The sequence below is a fragment of the Entelurus aequoreus genome, linkage group LG02, assembly GCF_033978785.1.
Source record: "Entelurus aequoreus isolate RoL-2023_Sb linkage group LG02, RoL_Eaeq_v1.1, whole genome shotgun sequence".
Lineage (NCBI taxonomy): Eukaryota > Metazoa > Chordata > Actinopteri > Syngnathiformes > Syngnathidae > Entelurus > Entelurus aequoreus.
Window position 1 is genome coordinate 18,568,372 of NC_084732.1, and position 13,066 is coordinate 18,581,437.

The 13,066-nt window shown below is 38.0% G+C and overlaps 1 protein-coding gene across 5 annotated transcripts in view; it reads left to right on the plus strand.

Moving 5' to 3' along the window:
* adcy7 (adenylate cyclase 7) overlaps positions 1–13,066 on the plus strand; it is a 168,712-nt gene that overhangs the window by 28,499 nt on the left and 127,147 nt on the right. For 2 of the 5 annotated variants that reach the window (XM_062023521.1, XM_062023550.1), the window contains exon 1: positions 747–864. The exons of 2 other annotated variants lie outside the window; for them this stretch is intronic. The gene's annotated coding sequence lies outside the window, so the exon portion shown is untranslated. Of the gene's footprint in view, positions 1–746; positions 865–13,066 lie in introns of those variants that run through there. One more of the 5 variants, XM_062023541.1, reaches the window with a different exon arrangement.

Consider the following 13,066-nt stretch of genomic DNA (forward strand, 5'->3'; position numbering starts at 1 on the left):
TTTAAAGTCATTTTGATAGTAGGCTAATTTAGACACTTACATCATGTGTTGCCTTCATTATAACACTTGTATAAGGTTTTTAAAGTCATTTTGATAGTAGGCTAATATAGACACTTACATCATGTGTTGCCTGCATTATAACAATTATATAAGGCTTTTTAAAATAATTTTGATAGTAGGCTAATATTGCTAATATAGACACTTACATCATGTGTTGCCTTCATTATAACACTTGTATAAGGCTTTTAAAGTCATTTTGATAGTAGGCTAATATAGCTAATATAGACACTTACATCATGTGTTGCCTTCATTATAACACTTACATAAGGCTTTTAAAGTCATTTTGATAGTAGGCTAATATTGCTAATATAGACACTTACATCATGTGTTGACTTCATTATAACACTTATATAAGGCTTTTAAGTTTTTTGCGGCTCCATACAGATTTTTTTTTTGTATTTTTGGTCCAATATGACTTTTTCAACCTTTTGGGTTGCGGACCCCTGCACTAGTGGTACATGTACCACAGTTTGAGAAATCCCTGTATGCATATGTAAAACAAAACAAAACAAAAAACACCAACTTGCTGCATGTTTGCCCGCCTGGACAGAATTAGAAAAAAATCCACGTCTGCTTGATTTCACCATCACTATGTGAGGCTCATTGTGCGCCACATTCAGCTTCCTTTTCCCCCCCCCTCAATAAGCCGTCCTCGCAGCGTTGATGGGGGAAATGAGTTAACGGTTGCCAAGGAAGTGAGACGGTGTGCGGTCGACTGTCAGCTCTCGGCTCTGGTTTTGTAGCGCCCGAGCTCTCGTGTCGGAAGGCAGAAGTTTTCAAAAAGGAGTGACGGAGGAAGGTAAGGTGGGTGATATTATTTTTTTTAAAATACATCCGCAGCTGAACAAAAATGCTCGATGATGCAAGATGGCGTGTGTATGTCGCAAGACTGTGTACATGTGTTCACTTTTTGATATTATTAACAGTTATTATACACATGAATCCAGTTTTACACACAATGTGCACTTAGATCTTGTCGACGCATCTTCCTGCTGGAAAATGTTGAGTAAAATGACTTAAAAACTAATTCCATACATCCATTTTCTACCGCTTGTCCCTTTTGGAGTCGTGGGGGGTTGAATAACTATTTAAAGCAGAGAAAATAATATACCGTATACCAGAGTTTCTTACAGTACTACAATCTATCTGTGGCTGTGCAGGGGGGTTCATTTGCATAACGCCATTTTTATGGATGCTGTGGGAGAGAACCTATTTTCAGAAATCAGCACTTTTTTTTTTTTTTTAAAGTATCTAGAACACAGGTGTCAAACCCAAGGCCCAGGGGGCGAGATCTGGCCCGCCACATCATTGTATCTGGCCCGCAAAGACCTGGAAATGTGTATCAAAAAGCACCTAATATTTTCTCACTAAATGTAATAGATTTTTTTCAGTTGGACCGAAAAAATATATGCACTACTTGAAATTGCATGATTTTTTTAAACTTTAATAATATCCATTATTGCTGCAAATATTACAGTATATACTTTCCAAAAAAAAAAGTTGTCTAAATAAAAATAAATACTTAAATATCTGCTTGACTTATGATTTTACAGCAAACTACCTTCAAATTAATAAAAATTACAATACATTTTACGGTGTTCTTTACAGCATATTACTGTAAATTGAAAAAAACTTTTAAAAATGTGCGTTACAAATTCTGTTGACTGAGCTGTCATATGTTTACTGTAAAACCTTGTTTTTAACGGTGTATTACTGTAAATAGAAAAACGATACATTTGTTTTCGTGGTAGAAAAACTGGCAGCCAAGTTGCCAGAATAAAAAAAGGACCTTTTTCTATTAACAACGTAATGTTGTAAAAACCAATGTAAATTTAATAGTAACAATCTGGCTAAACTAAGCTGCCAGCTTTTTCCGTAAAAAACAAAAAACTAAACAGTGTTGCTGTTTTTATATTTACCATAAAATGTAAGAAATAAAAAAATAAAAAAACACTATTTACAGTAACATTTTGTAAATGTAAAGTTTTTACTGTAAAATCGACAGTCTACTTAAAAAATATATATATAATTAATAATGGAATCCAGAGGCAGATTCATACATTATTGGCTGTTACAAGCGGCCCTCTGATGGCAGCCATAACTGCCATGTGGCCCTCAATGAAAACCAGTTTGACACGTGTGATCTAGAAGGTTCCGAATACTCACTAAATGTAACAACAAAGTCGCTAAGTTGGCAACACTAATTCCCAGAGGTGGGTAGAGTAGCCGGTGCAATGGACGTCGAGTGGATCTAGCATAATATTGTGAGAGTCCAGTCCATAGTGGATCTAGCATAATATTGTGAGAGTCCAGTCCAGTCCATAGTGGATCTAGCATAATATTGTGAGAGTCCAGTCCATAGTGGATCTAGCATAATATTGTGAGAGTCCAGTCCATAGTGGATCTAACATAATATTGTGAGAGTCCAGTCCATAGTGGATCTAGCATAATATTGTGAGAGTCCAGTCCATAGTGGATCCAGCATAATATTGTGAGAGTCCAGTCCATAGTGGATCTAGCATAATATTGTGAGAGTCCAGTCCATAGTGGATCCAGCATAATATTGTGAGAGTCCAGTCCATAGTGGATCTAGCATAATATTGTGAGAGTCCAGTCCATAATGGATCTATCGTAATATTGTGAGAGTCCGAGTCCAGTCCATAGTGGATCTAGCATAATATTGTGAGAGTCCAGTCCATAGTGGATCTAGCATAATATTGTGAGAGTCCAGTCCATAGAGGATCTACCATAGTATTGTAAGAGTCCAGTCCATAGTAGATCGAGCATAATTGTGGGAGTCCAGTCCACAGTGGATCTAGCATAATAGTGGGAGTCCAGTCCATAGTGGATCTAGCATAATATTGTAAGAGTCCAGTCCATAGTAGATCGAGCATAATTGTGGGAGTCCAGTCCACAGTGGATCTAGCATAATAGTGGGAGTCCAGTCCATAGTGGATCTAGCATAATATTGTGAGAGTCCAGTCCATAGTGGATCTAGCATAATATTGTGAGAGTCCAGTCCATAGTGGATCTACCATAATATTGTAAGAGTCCAGTCCATAGTGGATCTAGCATAATAGTGAGAGTCCAGTCCACAGTGGACCTATCATAATAGTGAGAGTCCAGTCCATAGTGGATCTAACATAATAGTGAGAGTCCAGTCCATAGTGGATCTAACATAATAGTGGGAGAGTCCAGTCCATAGTGGATCTAAAATAATGTTGGGAGTCCAGTCCATATTCGATCTAACATAATATTGTGAGAGTCCAGTCCATAGTGGATCTAGCATTATATTGTGAGAGTCCAGTCCATAGTGGATCTAGCATAATATTGTAAGAGTCCAGTCCATAGTGGATCTAGCATAATAGTGAGAGTCCAGTCCATAGTGGATCTAACATAATAGTGGGAGTCCAGTCCATAGTGGATCTAACATAATAGTGGGAGAGTCCAGTCCATAGTGGATCTAAAATAATGTTGGGAGTCCAGTCCATATTCGATCTAGCATAATATTGTGATAGTCCAGTCCATAGTGGATCTAGCATTATATTGTGAGAGTCCAGTCCATAGTGGATCTAGCATAATATTGTGAGAGTCCAGTCCATAGTGGATCTAGCATAATATTGTAAGAGTCCAGTCCATAGTGGATCTAGCATAATAGTGAGAGTCCAGTCCATAGTGGATCTAACATAATAGTGGGAGTCCAGTCCATAGTGGATCTAACATAATAGTGGGAGAGTCCAGTCCATAGTGGATCTAAAATAATGTTGGGAGTCCAGTCCATAGTGGATCTAGCATAATAGTGAGAGTCCAGTCCATAGTGGATCTAACATAATAGTGGGAGTCCAGTCCATAGTGGATCTAACATAATAGTGGGAGAGTCCAGTCCATAGTGGATCTAAAATAATGTTGGGAGTCCAGTCCATATTCGATCTAGCATAATATTGTGATAGTCCAGTCCATAGTGGATCTAGCATTATATTGTGAGAGTCCAGTCCATAGTGGATCTAGCATAATATTGTGAGAGTCCAGTCCATAGTGGATCTAGCATAATATTGTAAGAGTCCAGTCCATAGTGGATCTAGCATAATAGTGAGAGTCCAGTCCATAGTGGATCTAGCATAATAGTGAGAGTCCAGTCCATTGTGGATCTAACATAATAGTGTGAGTCCAGTCCATAGTGGATCTAGCATTATATTGTGGGAGTCCAGTCCATAGTGGATCTAGCATAATATTGTGAGAGTCCAGTCCATAGTGGATCTAGCATTATATTGTGAGAGTCCAGTCCATAGTGGATCTAGCATAATATTGTGAGAGTCCAGTCCAGAGTGGATCTAGCATAATATTGTAAGAGTCCAGTCCATTGTGGATCTAGCATAATATTGTAAGAGTCCAGTCCATAGTGGATCTAGCATAATAGTGAGAGTCCAGTCCATAGTGGATCTAACATTATGGTGGGAGTCCAGTCCATAGTGGATCTAACATAATAGTGAGAGTCCAGTCCATAGTGGATCTAACATAATAGTGGGAGAGTCCAGTCCATAGTGGATCTAGAATAATGTTGGGAGTCCAGTCCATATTCGATCTAGCATAATATTGTGAGAGTCCAGTCCATAGTGGATCTAGCATAATATTGTGAGAGTCCAGTCCATAGTGGATCTAGCATAATATTGTAAGAGTCCAGTCAATAGTGGATCTAGCATGATAGTGAGAGTCCAGTCCATAGTGGATCTAACATAATAGTGGGAGTCCAGTCCATAGTGGATCTAGCATTATATTGTGAGAGTCCAGTCCATAGTGGATCTAGCATAATATTGTGAGAGTCCAGTCCATAGTGGATCTAGCATAATATTGTGAGAGTCCAGTCCATAGTGGATCTAGCATAATATTGTAAGAGTCCAGTCCACAGTGGATCTAGCATAATAGTGAGAGTCCAGTCCATAGTGGATCTAACATAATAGTGGGAGTCCAGTCCATAGTGGATCTAACATAATAGTGAGAGTCCAGTCCATAGTGGATCTAAAATAATGATGGGAGTCCAGTCCATATTCGATCTAGCATAATATTGTGAGAGTCCAGTCCATAGTGGATCTAGCATAATATTGTAAGAGTCCAGTCCATAGTGGATCTAGCATAATAGTGGGATTCCAGTCCATAGTGGACCTAGCATAATATTGTAAGAGTCCAGTCCATAGTGGATCTAGCATAATAGTGGGAGTCCAGTCCACAGTGGATCTAGCATAATAGTGGGAGTCCAGTCCATAGTGGATCTAACATAATATTGTAAGAGTCCAGTCCATAGTGGATCTAGCATAATAGTGGGAGTCCAGTCCATAGTGGACCTAGCATAATATTGTAAGAGTCCAGTCCATAGTGGATCTAGCATAATAGTGGGAGTCCAGTCCATAGTGGATCTAGCATAATAGTGAGAGTCCAGTCCATTGTGGAACTAGCATAATAGTGGGAGTCCAGTCCATAGTGGATCTAACATAATATTGTAAGAGTCCAGTCCATAGTGGATCTAGCATAATAGTGGGAGTCCAGTCCATAGTGGACCTAGCATAATATTGTAAGAGTCCAGTCCATAGTGGATCTAGCATAATAGTGGGAGTCCAGTCCATAGTGGATCTAGCATAATAGTGAGAGTCCAGTCCATTGTGGAACTAGCATAATAGTGGGAGTCCAGTCCATAGTGGATCTAACAATATAGTGGGAGTCCAGTCCATAGTGGGGCCAGCAGGAGATCATCTTGAATGGAGACAGGTCAGGAGCGCAGAGACGTCCCCAACTGATGCACAGATGAGTGGTCCACCCTGGGTCCCGACTTTGGACAGCTAGCGCCTCATCTGTGGTCACCGAATGGCTTACATTTATTTATCTGATCTTCAACGATGGGCAAAATCTAACGGATCAGATTTGGCTCGGAGCATCTTTAAACTTTTTCACATTTTCTGGAGTTACACAAGAAAGGAAAAAAACGACCCCCTGTTATACAAAACACAAACGTCCACTGCAGAGGACGCAGGATATTGTAAATCTGCACTATTTTTCATTGAAAGTGGAGGATATATTTGAGGTAGGACGCAGCCATCTTAGCGCGAGATGACATCTCTGCTCCTGAGTTTTGGCTGCTAAAAAAAAGATAAAAAATGTCTCTTCCGACTCGGGCCGCAGAAACCTCTGGAAGGGCGCCGCTGCAGCCTCCAGACATTCCTGACTATTTGGCTGTTCAAACAACTTTACCTTCCTACACATTCCTTGGCCCGCGGTGGCAAAAACATAGAAGGTGGCTTTAAAGAAAACGCGTAACCCGATTCCCCCCCCCCCCAGTTCTAAAAGCAGGAAGCAGCCCAAAGTACGGTACTCTCTATCGGCCGGGGACCGTCGCGGGGGGGGGGGGGGAAAGTCTGAGGTCGGCGACGGGAGCGAGCACCTAAGCGACGGTTTTAATTACGGCATGGAGCGCGGAGACAAGGACGCCATTATGTCCGTCTTGGAGCTCCGTCCCCTCCAGTCGGCCGTAACTCCCAGGAGTCATTGTCGGTAATGAGATCACCCTGGCCCTCGGACTTCATGGCTACTGCACAGATGTCATTTCCCTCTCATGCTCTCGAGTACCAGACTTTTAGTGCTAGCCTGAACATTTCTTTCCACTCTTTTACAAACCCCCGTTTCCATATGAGTTGGGAAATTGTGTTAGATGTAAATATAAACGGAATACAATGATTTGCAAATCCTTCTCAACCCATATTCAATTGAATGCACTACAAAGACAAGATATTTGATGTTCAAACTCATAAACTTTATTTTTTTTTTGCAAATAATAATTAACTTAGAATTTCATGGCTGCAACACGTGCCAAAGTAGTTGGGAAAGGGCATGTTCACCACTGTGTTACATGGCCTTTCCTTTTAACAACACTCAGTAAACGTTTGGGAACTGAGGAGACAAATTTTTTTGGAATTCTTTCCCATTCTTGCTTGATGTACAGCTTAAGTTGTTCAACAGTCCGGGGGTCTCCGTTGTGGTATTTTAGGCTTCATAATGCGCCACACATTTTCAATGGGAGACAGGTCTGGACTACAGGCAGGCCAGTCTAGTACCCGCACTCTTTTACTATGAAGCCACGTTGATGTAACACGTGGCTTGGCATTGTCTTGCTGAAATAAGCAGGGGCGTCCATGGTAATGTTGCTTGGATGGCAACATATGTTGCTCCAAAACCTGTATGTACCTTTCAGCATTAATGGCGCCTTCACAGATGTGTAAGTTACCCATGTCTTGGGCACTAATACACCCCCATACCATCACAGATGCTGGCTTTTACTCTTTGCGCCTATAACAATCCGGATGGTTCTTTTCCTCTTTGGTCCGGAGGACACGACGTCCACAGTTTCCAAAAACAATTTTAAATGTGGACTCGTCAGACCACAGAACACTTTTCCACTTTGTTTCAGTCCATCTTAGATGAGCTCAGGCCCAGTGAAGCCGACAGCGTTTCTGGGTGTTGTTGATAAACGGTTTTCGCCTTGCATAGGAGAGTTTTAACTTGCACTTACAGATGTAGCGACCAACTGTAGTTACTGACAGTGGGTTTCTGAAGTGTTCCTGGGCCCATGTGGTGATATCCTTTACACACTGATGTCGCTTTTTGATGCAGTACAGCCTGAGGGATCGAAGGTCACGGGCTTAGCTGCTTACGTGCAGTGATTTCTTCAGATTCTCTGAACCCTTTGATGATATTACGGACCGTAGATGGTGAAATCCCTAAATTCCTTGCAATAGCTGGTTGAGAAAGGTTTTTCTTAAACTGTTCAACAATTTGCTCACGCATTTGTTGACAAAGTGGTGACCCTCGCCCCATCCTTGTTTGTGAATGACTGAGCATTTCATGGAATCTACTTTTATACCCAATCATGGCACCCACCTGTTCCCAATTTGCCTGTTCACCTGTAGGATGTTCCAAATAAGTGCTTGATGAGCATTCTTCAACTTTATCAGTATTTATTGCCACCTTTCCCAACTTCTTTGTCACGTGTTGCAGGCATCAAATTCTAAAATTAATGATTATTTTCAAAAATAAAACATGTTTATCAGTTTGAACATCAAATATGTTGTCTTTGTAGCATATTCAACTGAATATGGGTTGAAAATGATTTGCAAATCATTGTATTCCGTTTATATTTACATCTAACACAATTTCCCAACTCATATGGAAACGGGGTTTGTACTTTTTTTGCACACTCTTGGCATTCTCTCGATGAGCTTCAAGAGGTAGTCACCTGAAATGGTTTTCACTTCACAGGTGTCATAGTGTTGATGCTTTCAGTGACAAGCTACAATGTAAATAGTCATGAAAATGCATTGAAATGAGAAGGTGTGTCCAAACTTTTGGCCTGTACTGTGTGTATGTATGTGTGTGTGTGTGTGTGTGTGTGTGTGTGTGTGTGTGTGTGTGTGTGTGTGTGTGTGTGTGTGTGTGTGTGTGTGTGTACTCTATACATAAAGACTCTGTAAGCAAGTGTAATGCTCGATCGTCCAGTTTGTAATCAAGAGACAGAAGGAACTGAAACACATTTAAGCCAGATGTGTCTTAATGACACACAAATGGAGTGACTTCAGACGGCAACCAGTCCTGTCAGTCACAAAGCAACTATATGGATTATTATATGACCTCAATTTTTCTATTTTTCCAGTGGATTAATAATGGCCTGTGGATTAATGGATCGCTAGGAGGACGGTTGATAAAAACGTGGTCATGACTTGTCGTGCGTACAGTGCGTTCACTTCAAACTGACACAGCGTGCGGGACTTTGAGGAGGGAATATTGTTGTCTTGCAAACTTTTTTGTGGTGTTGCTTCCTTATTTGTTATTAATCCAGGCTGATTTTAGTGTGGAGCAGAGGCAGCTGAACTGAATGTGACAAGGTGTCGTAATTACTGTACGTCGGTCAGCTGGAACAAAAAATACAGGGGGCAGTTTCATTAGTCCGGAATCTTCACGTCCCAATTAGGAACCGGTACCAAACAATTCTGGTACTTGGTATACATCCTTAGCCGTCAGTGTAGAAGCGCTATTGCGCATTTTTACACTTGTCAGACATAATGGAAGACATCTATTCTGTGTTATGTGTTTTATGTTGCACGATTGCACCAAGAAAAATTCCTAGTTTGTGAACCAGTTCTCAAACAATGGCAATAAAAACTATTCTGATTCTGATTCTGACACACTTCAACCTATCACACTGAGCGGTAGGACAGGAAGAGTGCTAAAGTGCTAACATTACTGTCACAGTTTAACAGCAACGTCATCCCTGATTAGCATATTTAGTAGCTAACTGAGGGCTAAGTTGGAAGAGCTTTATTTTAAGACGTGCAGCAAAGCCTGTCACACATCAAACGATGGTCGTATACTTGGAGCAAGGTCGTTACATTTTTGTTACACTTTTATGAGCGGGACTGTTTTCGGAAGCTGAAGCTAAAAAAACCTCAAAACTTCCTTTTGTAGGGTTTAATTTCATTTGAAAACTGAGTTTAATCTGTTTTGAACAGTTAATTAATAATAACATATCATTTATATTGTACTATATTTTCCTTTTTGTTTTTTTTTCCTTTTTCTTACATTGTTTTTCTTTTTAAGAGGTGTAGCAAAGCCTACACCCCTGCCCCCACACAGGGTCAGGGTAAAGATTCATTTTATTTTGTCCCATTTGACCCTCTTCATAACAACAAATGTATTTAATTCAAATGATAAATGACGATACATTTAAGTAATATTTTAAAGATGTATTTATTTAGCCTCATTTGGCCCTCCATATAAAACGCACATCGTTAAAAAAACATATCTTGGTTACTTTATTTGAAAACATAAGAGGCACTTTGTACTTATTTAACTTATATGTATATGTATTCATAGTTGCTTTTTCCCCCCCATCACTATACCTGGAAATTGTTTTCTACGGTAAATATGTATGATGAATTACCGTAATCTCACATTTTTTGTAACAAAGCTGTGCCACATTAAATGGTGGTCGCATATTCGGGACAAAGTCGTTACGTTTTTGTTCCACCTTCATGACAGGCAGTGTTTTGGAAGCAAAGGCTGGAAATGTCAAAACTTCCTTTTGTAGGGTTTATTTTCAATTTAAAATTCCGTTTCAAACAGTTCATTAATAATAATATCATAATGGTTTATGGGTTATACTTGCACTCTCCCAACCGCGCCACGCCGTCCTCCAATATATAATAACATATTATTATAATCTTCTTCGTCTGTTTTCTTCTTCTTCTTGTTTCTTTTTCCCTTTTTTCCTTCTTTTTAAGATGTGTAGCAAAGCCTACCCGTCCCTCTCCCACACTTTTATTTTTCTTTTTAACAAAGCTGTCTCACATAAAATGGAGGTCATATACTCGGGGTGATGTCATTACATTGTTGTTAAACTTTCACGACAGGTGCTGCTGTGGGAGCTCAGGCTAAACATTTCAAAACGTGCTTTTTTGGAGGGTTTATTTGTTTCCCCCCCCATTTGAAAATTCAGTTCAACCTGTTTAAACAGTGGGACAATAATATTAACAATAATAATAACGTCATGATAATATTCTATTATTAATTTATTTGTCTTCTTTTTCTTTTCTTGTTCTCCCTTAATATTATTATTATTTTTATCATATTATATACAATTTGTCGTCTTTTTCTGTTCTTGTTCTCCCTTAATATTATTATTTTTATTAAACTATATTAAATTATAAGTCTTCTTTTTGTGTTCTTGTTCTCCCTTAATATTATTATTTTTGTTATTATATTATATACAATTATTTGTCTTCTTTTTTTGTTCTTGTTCTCCCTTAATATTATTATTTTTATTATAGTATTATATACAATTATTTGTCTTCTTTTTCTGTTGTTGTTCTCCCTTAATATTATTATTTTTATTATATGATATTAAATTATTAGTCTTCTTTTTCTGTTCTTGTTCCCCCTTAATATTATTATTTTTTATTATATTATATACAATTATTTGTCTTCTTTTTCTGTTGTTGTTCTCCCTTAATATTATTATTTTTATTATATTATATTAAATTATTTGTCTTCTTTTTCTATTCTTGTTCTCACTTAATATTATTAATATTTTTATTATATACAATTATTCGTCTTCTTTTTTTCTGTTCTTGTTCTCCCTTAATATTATTATTTTTATTATATTATATTAAATTATTTGTCTTCTTTTTCTGTTCTTGTTTTCCCTTAATATAATATTTTTATTATATTATATACAATTATGTGTCTTCTTTTTCTGTTCTTGTTCTCCCTTAATATTATTTTTATTATAATATTATATTAAATAATTTGTCTTCTTTTTCTGTTCTTGTTCTACCTTAATATTATTATTTTTAATATATAAAATTATTTGTCTTCTTTTTGTGTTCTTGTTCTCCCTTAATATTATTATTTTTAATATAGTATATTAAATTATTTGTCTTCTTTTTCTGTTCTTGTTCTCTCTTAATATTATTATTTGTATTATATTATATTAAATTATTAGTCTTCTTTTTCTGTTCTTGTTCTCACTTAATATTATTTTTATTATATACAATTATTCGTCTTCTTTTTCTGTTCTTGTTCTCCCTTAATATTATTATTTTTATTGTATTAAATTATTTGTCTTCTTTTTCTGTTCTTGTTCTCCCTTATAATATTATTATTTTTATTATAATATTATATACAATTATTCGTCTCCTTTTTCTGTTCTTGTTCTCCCTTAATATTATTATTTTCAATATAATATATTAAATTATTTGTCTTCTTTTTCTGTTCTTGTTCTTCCTTAGTATTATTATTATAATTTGTATTATTAATATTAAATACCAAATGCTGTTTTAATGAAGCGTGTGTGTTAATCAGGCTGTGCCTCCATTACTCAAACAAAAATCATTCCACCCACACAGTAAACATTAACATGTCTGAAAGCAGATTAGTCGTCTGTGATATTGTGTAATAAAAATGTCCTCCTGTGTCAATCACTACTACGGCCATGTTTTGTATCTGATGCTTTATTCCATGTTGTTTTCTATTTTCTCAACATCTCCCCCCATTGTAGACGATGCTTGGAAATCAATTTATACATTAGTTTGACGTATTTCTCCCCATCTACGTGTGTCCTTTTGAAGCCGAGCTGGCATTTAAAGATAACGTGGTTTACTCTGCGGAACAAACCCAAGGCACTTCAGAAGAAAAACACTGCTGAGCTCGAACGTTTTGTTCTGAGTATCGTGTCCAAAAATCTACTTGACGCTAGTGAGGTACAATAAAAGTTAGCAAGCATTGTTATGACTCACTGCTGAATGCTTTGCTTCCACCATGCATGTACTCACCCAAAGCTTCTTTAGTCAAGACAGTGCATGATATGCTGTCTGCTGCGACGTTTGAGTCTCAGGACAGGATAAAGAAAGCTCTGCAACTGAAATGTGCATTCATCTATTGACAAATGGAGTCGCTACTTTGATGTGTTCGAACTGAAGTGTCTTTATCCAAGACAGTGCATGATATGCTGTTATATCTTAAGTGTCAGGAAAGGAGCAATAAGATGCTGAACCTGACGTTTGCGTAAACGAGGTCTCCAAGCTGTCGTGATTAAACTGTGCAAAGCCAATTTTTTGATTTTGCTGGAATGGGAAAAGAAATGAGCGTATTTATCCAAGACAGTGCATGATATGCTGTTATAGCTTTGGTCTCAGGAAAGGATGAAAAAGGCGCTGACTCTGATGTTTGCGTAAATTAGGTCTCCAAGCTGTCGTGATCAAACTGTGGAAAGCCATACCTGGATTTTGCTGGAATGGTCAAAGAAATGAGCGTGTATATTCAAGACAGTGCATGATATGCTGCTGGCTGCGGTGTTTAGAGTCTCAGGAAAGGATAAAGAAGGCTCTGCAACTGAAATTTGCTTTCATCTATCAGTGTTTCCCATAAACTGCCGAGATACCTGTGGCGGTGGGGGCGTGGCTATGGGCGT